This window comes from Photinus pyralis, unplaced genomic scaffold, assembly GCF_008802855.1.
Source record: "Photinus pyralis isolate 1611_PpyrPB1 unplaced genomic scaffold, Ppyr1.3 Ppyr1.4_LG1, whole genome shotgun sequence".
NCBI classification, from domain to species: domain Eukaryota; kingdom Metazoa; phylum Arthropoda; class Insecta; order Coleoptera; family Lampyridae; genus Photinus; species Photinus pyralis.
The window spans coordinates 37,598,432-37,607,233 of NW_022170249.1; positions in this window are offsets into that span (position 1 = coordinate 37,598,432).

An 8,802-nucleotide genomic window follows, 5' to 3' on the forward strand; every position below is an offset into this window, starting at 1 on the left:
CTGGCTATATGTTGATCGACATCTTCGTCTCTTCTTGAGCATTTTCATCATCAAGTGTGCATGAGCGGGATGTCCCTTTGTAATTATAGCATGAAACAAAATCTGCCAGACACACCTTTTCCATATCAGACGGGCGCTCCATGTACCTTTCTATTGAACCTTTTTTGTACACGTCATTACTATTTGAAGGTAATTTTTGTAACTCTGCCACAGATTTTAACATTCGATGGCGATTCTGAAATGTTTTAATAAAATACATACAACTCATCACGGGGTACCTACTAATAACTTACTTTGGATTCACTGGTGTTAATGAACTCTACAGCAACACTACTCGAAGACATGGCAAGTCGCAATCGACACCAAGCAGCTTCTTGGGCAGAAATTTCCGTTCCATTATAAAAAGTGTTCGCAACTGACTTTAGTTTCTCACGTATTGAATAATTCCCTTCTCTTTAACTTTCTAAGCAAGCATTGAGTAATTTGGAAATTCCGCGGGCAGGTTTGTTTATATAGTCAACGATATAATTAATGCAAGCGTAAGGATCAAGTACAAATTGAATGTCCATGTTACTTTGCATTAACATTAAAATCTTTTTTGAGTATGGGTTAAGCCGATAATCTTTTGGCGATCTTTTAACAAATATTTTATTTGATTTGATCTGTGTTCTTAAAACAAAAATGTATTTTTCGAGTGAGCAAGCCATTTCTTTCAGAAATTCTTCAAAAGTTATGATGCGGCATTCTTCCAAAATTTGATTCATTTTTTCGATGAATTCACGAACTTCCTTTGTTTCTTCTTTGGTCATATTATAATCTTCATCAAGAGGTATAAGTATCCTAGTTTTGTCCATAGGAGGAAATGGTGCCCCAAATCGACATTTTATTCGACCTTTAGAAGTTTTGCGGCAGGTACGTGTGCATTGGTGGCGCTGATATTGAAGAAACGGTTGTACTTCTCCATCATCTGAGTTCGTTGTCAAAATTTCATCGATATACTGTGCAACTTCATCGAAAGTGTCAACATTGCCAGACTCAAACGATGGTGCACCCTCTAACCAAATAATCATGTGAACATGTGGGGAACCCCTATGCTGGAATTCGATTCTGTGATAGATGTGGCCTATTTTGTACTTCCCAAAAGGACCATCCAGCGTATTCTTCCACGTTTTCTTGATCTCTTTAAATTTATGGTCAAAATACAACGCACAGGTCACCGGGTCAGATCGAATTAAACGCGCTTTTTCCTCAAACAGTAGATTAGACACATCTGCATTGTCAACGCGGTCGACAGTCTTCTTTAAGATTTTTAGTAAATCTGTCCAATGTGTTTCAGCGGCGGAAAGAGTCACAAATAAGGTAAATATGCCAAATTGTCTCACCATTGCCATGACCTGCTTCTTTTGATGCTCCCAGTACGCCGGGGAACCAGTGATATTGGACAAAATACGAAATGCATTGTTTTTTGCAATAGTGTCGTTGATAAATGAATTTGTCAACGCTTGAGATGCAGTTATGCCGTTTTCCTGTGCCACCTTTTTTATTTGAATATTGACGTTACTCCCAAGTTGTATTAATTGCGATTTCTTATGTACAAATAATAAATGTTCCGGTTCTACAGCCCTTCTATCAGTGCGACGAATTTCTGAATTGATTAAGTCGCTATATGACAACTTTGGTCTGACTTGTTGACTTATTTGGCGAGAATGTCCTCCCCATATAGATGGAAATGATAATTCTTCGCAAAATTCATCGTATATTATGGACATTGGAGTTTTTCCTTCACCTACATGAAATATATATTCCTTACTAATAATAATAAACTAATCTCGGGTATCAAAATTCGTAATAATTAATATTAAAACATATCCATTTAATACTAAAATTTTACCTGGCGCAAAATCAACAGCTACGTTAGAATCTACCATCGTTTCTTCATATAATTCTTCAACATTTTGCTGCTGATCCCCGTCAACATATATTTGAGCTGAAAATTACCTTTTCATAATGTAATCCTTTATTTGTAACATGTCTTACCTTCATCTGGATCTGTATTGAAAATCTCATTGTCGTAATTTCGATGCTCCCACGACCGATTTAGCAAAATTTTTTCTTGGGTGAATAGAGGCGATTTTACCAAAATCTCAGCCGCTTCATAGACTTGCCTAGGGCGAATGGTTTCGTACATGTAATAATTAGACATTGACATCATTCGTTTCAATTTTAAGTGCACTGTACCAGAGTGTATTGGATTAATAGGAATTTGGTCAAACATTGCTGGTATATCTAAAGGTACATTAACCACACCGCCCTTTAAACCATATTGTCGATCGCACCCCAACGCAAATATTTTCATAAAGGGAATACGGGGTGATACAAGTCTACGTTCTAGTGCGGTTAAGTCTTTAATTTTCTCATTTACCTCAGGAAATTGAAGATTGCTGTGTTTGATATTAAATCGAGGATATTGTTTCTTTTTAATATCCGAATAGCAAGTTGCGCATAGTTGATAAGTAGATTCATTTGTATACCGGTTCAGTATTACGTCATCAACAAAATTATTTGCGCATCCTACATGAATCAAGTCATCTTTTGTTGTCTTAGATATAGATGTTTTGAAAAATAGACGATCACAACTGTAACACGTATAAATTGGACCTTCTTGAATATTCCCGAAAAAATCTTCAACTTTTTTATTCCATGAAATATTTATCCGTGCTTCCCGGCGTAATGTAGAATTACCTTGTTGTTCGTTTTGTCTTGCCTCTGGATCGTTCTGGCGACGTTTACGACGGGCTACAGTATTGCCTTCTTGCTCTTGATGTTTAACCATTGGGTTTTTCCTACGAATGCGCCGTGCTGTTGAATTTTTTTTTTGTTCTGCTTGCCGAGTAACTGCATTGGAACGACGAACACGATGTGAAAGAGTATTGCTCTCTTGCTCTTGACATCTGGTAACAGAATCGATTCTTCGATTCCGCCGTGTTAATGTATTTGCTTCTTGTTCTTCATGTCTAACCACTGGGTCTTTCCTGCGAGTGCGCCGAGCTGTTGTATTTCTTTTTTGTTCCGCTTGCCGAGTAACTGCATTGGAACGACGAACACGATGTGCAAGAGTATTGCTTTCTTGCTCTTGACGTCTAGTAACAGAATCACTTCTTCGAATCCGCCGCGCTAATGTATTTGCTTCTTGTTTTTCACGTCTAACCATTGGATCATCCTTGCGAGTGCGCCAATCTATTGTATTTCTTTTTTGTTCTGCTTGTCGTAGGTTGACATCTTGCTGTATAATATTTACATTAGAACTACGGAGACTACTGTCTCTTTTTTTTCTTCTACTAAGGGTCTCTGAAGAAATGGATCGCAATCTTTTTCTTGGCATCGCGACTATAATAAAAAAATAAAATGCACATTTTTAACGAAATCAATGAAAATGGGTAAACGTGTACAGGAATAATTGCAAAATCTTCATAGCTTTTTTCCTGGAATAGTAGCCAACTGACTGCAATTTTAAGTATTTTTAAGGTAGGAATTAACAGACGAACAAAGTTTTGAAATAGAATCGAATTTCTTCCCTAGGTATGTATAATTATATACATTATTTAAAATCTCCTATTGCATTTTTCACCATCTAGCTATTATTTAACATATTCTATTGCATAGTTGAAGGGACATTTTCGTTATAAATAAAGCAATGATGAGTTACGCGGAACGGAAATAAAATAAACGTGTTAACAAATATAGAAAACGAGCTCCTGGGTATGACTATAGTATGTGCAAAACCAAATTTTAAACCTGGTGATAGTTTTGCTTTTTATTTGAAGTGACTGTATAATGTATGAAATTTCATTTAATTGCTTCCATAAACAATAAAGTTGGCATTGTACATCATGCACAAAACTAAATTTGGAAACTGGGGCTACATTTGCTTTTATTCCAAGTGGCTATGTATCAAATTTCATCTAAATCCCTTCATAAATAAAAAAGTTTGCAATTCGGTTTATAAATGGTCGAGATGCGCAAAGGACACTGTGAATGCTGATCGATTAGGCGGAACTTTTGGAATTGCGTTTTATATGTTTAAAACTATGCGCATATTGAATTTCATGCAATTCGGTTCATAACTAACGGAGATGTCAAAAGGGCCTTATTTACTTTTTGACCTACATTGCCAATTGACGAACTCCGATCTACAAATTTTATAAAGAATCCACATGCATCGTAATCGTAATCGGTCCATTCGTTTATGAGATATTGTGCTAAAGGACGGACGGACAGACACCGCAAAATTGTAAACTCGCTAGGAGCTCGTTAATAAACGTCACGAAATACATATTATTTATAATTTATTTATTAATTTACGCAACAAACCGTAATTATAATGACATTTTTTTATTAATTTATATTACTTCCTTTGTCAGAGCGCTCCAGGTCACCTTCGCTGTCGTTCATGAGACGGTCCAACTCGACGCTGCATTCAATCTCTACACTTTCTTCCAACAAAGATCGATTCAGTGGCACATTCTTCGATATCCTTTTTTTAATTTCATCGCTCCTTTTTTTCATCGACTCCGCCGATTTTTCCAGTAAAGTCACCAATGTCGCGTCCAAAGAATCTGTAGACAAAATAGGTAGATTGTACTGTAGGTTATATAGTAAAAAGTGCAAATTTTAACGAGATAATAAACTACTTTTCTATCATGTTGAGCATTTTTTATATACTTGTAAAGCAAGATCAGATGTGCAAATACATTTTATTAATTTTGGTAATACAGAGTACCTATAAGGTAATTGGGATTGCCATAATCTTCAGTAGGTACCTATACCTCAGATACACACCAACCATTCTTAATCCAAAAATTAAGCGAAGAAATTTGGAGATTTTAATCTGCCTTTGTTAAATTGAACACTTTTCAGCATGACCGTTTAGGTCACTTTTAAATTTGATAAAAATAGGTTCAAACGTTTCATTCTTGCTTTTCGTGTATTAGTGTAGAAAGATTAACTTAGGTTCGCCTAGTACCCAATACGTTAATTTTTACCGCTATTAGTTGCACATTCGTCGTAGCAAACAAAGCACGAACTAATTAATTTATTAAACGATAGGCTAAAAATCAACGTATTGAGTAGAAAACAATAATGGCATCAATACCATTTCAGTTGTCATTGATGTAATTTCTTGTTATTCCATAGGTAATATAAAATAATGGGCTCTGAACATTTATTAAATTCACTACGTCTTAATTTGCTTGTAAGCATAGACCTACCTTTAAAATCGGACGAACTTGTCCATTTGTTAATTAATTTAATAATTTCGGACCGTAATCCCTTTTTAATTGCCGAATTTCCTTCCCCATGATGCTCGACAAGGAAATTAAATTTGTGTATCAACACCTTTTCAAAAGCGGATTGATCCATCTTCATTCCTAGTCAAATACATGACATTTATACCGATTTAAAATTTAAATAAAAAGTTGTACTTACGATTTAATCAGTGCGGCTGCTTACGTGGAACGATTGGTATTCGGTAAGTTACTGTGTAATCTCCAGAAATGTTTCGGTTTAAGTAAAATAGCACCAACAATTATTGGCACCATAAACCGACATCCAGGGATGGAAATCATTTAAAGTAAAATTTATTTATGACTTGTTGTTGGCGGGTTTTGCAAATTACAAGGCGAATAGATTTAAATAAGGGCTTATTTTCTGCCTCTGCGCACTATAAAATACATATTCAGAATTTGTTCTAATCTGAACGACTGAACGAAATTGGTTAAAACGGGTACCTAACTGGAAATAACCAATACAATTAGAGGTAGGCATTTTTTACATCACGTCTATAGCTGCACTAGGCCCCAGTAATCCCATGCAGATGTACGGTAAGACGGAAATTTATTGTTTGGAAGGTTATTAGGGTACATTTATGGTCAGTATTGTGTTAGAGGCGGCAAATACATCTTAAAATATGCCTTTCGAATTTAGAGATATACGCTTCTGTAGACATCACAACTTATACTTATTATTCCACAATAATTGTAGACAAAATTTTTGGTTGTTAGCATCGTATTTTCCCCTACATGTTTACGCTCTTACTGCTAAATTACCTAGCTGCAGTAGGTACTAATAAAGTTCTAAATCTTAAGTTATCAATCAATTATGGGAGTGTAAATTCTGTGCAATTTATTCTAGTATGAATTATTAGCACCTTTAATCCATAGCAACTGTAGAATTATTCACGAGTTATGAATTTATGACGTGCCTATAATTCTTACCCAGGGGTGTGGAGTCTGATTTAGGATCAATTTGAGTTTTTTAATACGTAAGACGTAACCTGCGTGCGAAATTTGTACGAAATTGTTTCATTATTTCCATGAAAAGCTTACCTTATAAAATTGTTTCACAAAAGTAAGGAGTCTTTTGATTTAATCGAATAACACCAGCACAGCCTCAAAGACACAAGTGATAAAAAATGAAAAATAAATTCACTGTAAGGCACCCGTACAAAATCTAGTTATAAGCACTCACACACATACTCTAGCAATGCTACAAAAGATATCAACTCCTCTTTTCTGTCGCCCCATAAAGTTTCAAAAGTTCTTCCCCAAAAGGTGGTGGGGGGTTGTAAAGTTAAAGTCAACATTAAATAAATAAATCTTGATAATTCTGTGAAACGAGTCAGAATTAAAGTACTGTCTTTTATTAACTAATTATTTTATTTTATTAATTTATTACCGTTCGAAACGATTTTTTCATTGTTACCTACATACAATTAATTAACCCAATACAATAGATTACTAAAGCAATCCTCTAGCTAGATCGTTTCCTATTTTTGGACACTATCAAAAGGAAGAAACTATCCAATAAACTATTTATGGTCGGTTTCTCCAACAGTATTTACTATTTAAGTCCGACTTCAGTTTAACGTTACTAAGTAACTGACTAATTTCGACCAACCACAAACATGTCACTATATCTTAAGTTTTACTTAAGTTTTAAATAATATTCTGAGAAACCGAGGTGCCTACATACAAATTTGATTTAAATATCATGACAAATTAAAAAAATTAGATTCCACATGCGCAAACCCAATTTTGTAATGGGCATTAGTTTTACTTTTATTCGAGGTGCCTACATACAAAATTCCATTTAAATATCTTAACAAATAAAAAAAAATAATAAAGTTGGAACTGTGCATGCGCAAACCTAAATTTTAAAACTGGCGTTATATTTTCCTTTGTTCCAAGCGCATATGTATCAAATTTCATTTAAATGCTTCCATACATGAAAAAGTTGGCACTGCGCATGCGCAAAACCAGATTTTGAAACTGGCTTTAGATTTTCCTTTATTCCAAGTGCCTATGTATCAAATTTCGTTTAAATTCTTCCATAAATAAAAAAGTTGGCACTGCGCATGCGCAAAACCAAATTTTGAAATTGCGTTTGATTTTCCTTTATTCGAAGTGCCTATGTATCAAATTTCGTTTAAATTCTTCCATAAATAAAAAAGTTGGCACTGCGCATGCGCAAAACCAAATTTTGAAATTGGCGTTTGATTTTCCTTTATCCCAAGTGCCTATGTATCAAATTTCGTTTAAATTCTTCCATAAATAAAAAAGTTGGCACTGCGCATGCGCAAAACCAAATTTTGAAATTGGCGTTTGATTTTCCTTTATCCCAAGTGCCTATGTATCAAATTTCGTTTAAATTCTTCCATAAATAAAAAAGTTGGCACTGCGCATGCGCAAAACCAAATTTTGAAATTGGCGTTTGATTTTCCTTTATTCGAAGTGCTTATGTATCAAATTTCGTTTAAATTCTTCCATAAATAAAAAAGTTGGCACTGCGCATGCGCAAAACCAAATTTTGAAATTGGCGTTTGATTTTCCTTTATTCCAAGTGCCTATGTATCAAATTTCATTCAAATACTTTTATAAGTAAAACAGTTTGCAATTCGGTTTATAAATGGTCGAGATGCGAAAAGGGCACTGTGAATTTTGAATCGATTCGATTCAACTTTTGGCATTGCGTATTATTATGGCTAAATCTATGCCCATATTGAATTTCATGCAATTCAGTTCATAACTAACGGAGATGTAAAAGCGATCGAACATTTCTAAAAAAAGTTATCGTTCACACGGACAGATAGATGGACAGACAGACAAAGGAACAGACGGAGAGACCAACCGGCAGGCGACAGATAGCAATGCAAAATTATAAACGATCTCTTAGGATCGTTAATAAACGGCAAAAGGGTAAAATTATGGAACATGTAAAAAACGGTTTTTTGTTTTTTTTACAATAACTTTTTTTGTAAGCGGTACAGAAAAAATTCCTTCCTTGGTACAAGACTCGACACCATAACGAACCAAATAGCGAAAAAAGTAGAACAATAGCTCTTAAGATAAAAAACTAGTAGCGTCGCAAAGTAGCGGACGGACGGACGGACGGACAAAGTGGCCACAATAGCGCAATAGCTAAAAAGGTATAAAACACCAGTTCTTATTCTGGCTAGAACAGTTGTCCAGCCATATGGTCAAAGACTTTAAATCTCGATGCCTCTTAAAGAACGTATAGAATGTGCTCACAATGTCTTCTTGATTCCTACCGCTGATACCCTCATGCTAAAGAACAGCAAACGGATAGGTTTTCGATTTCTTTCCAATCGGCACAAAACTTTTATTGTACACGTTGAGCCGCTTGGTTAAAATAACCTTTTTAAAGGTATCAACACGCGGCAGCCAGAGATGTGAGTCGGTTAAATGACCATGTCATGACAGTGCGTCAACACCAACAACAAGTCGT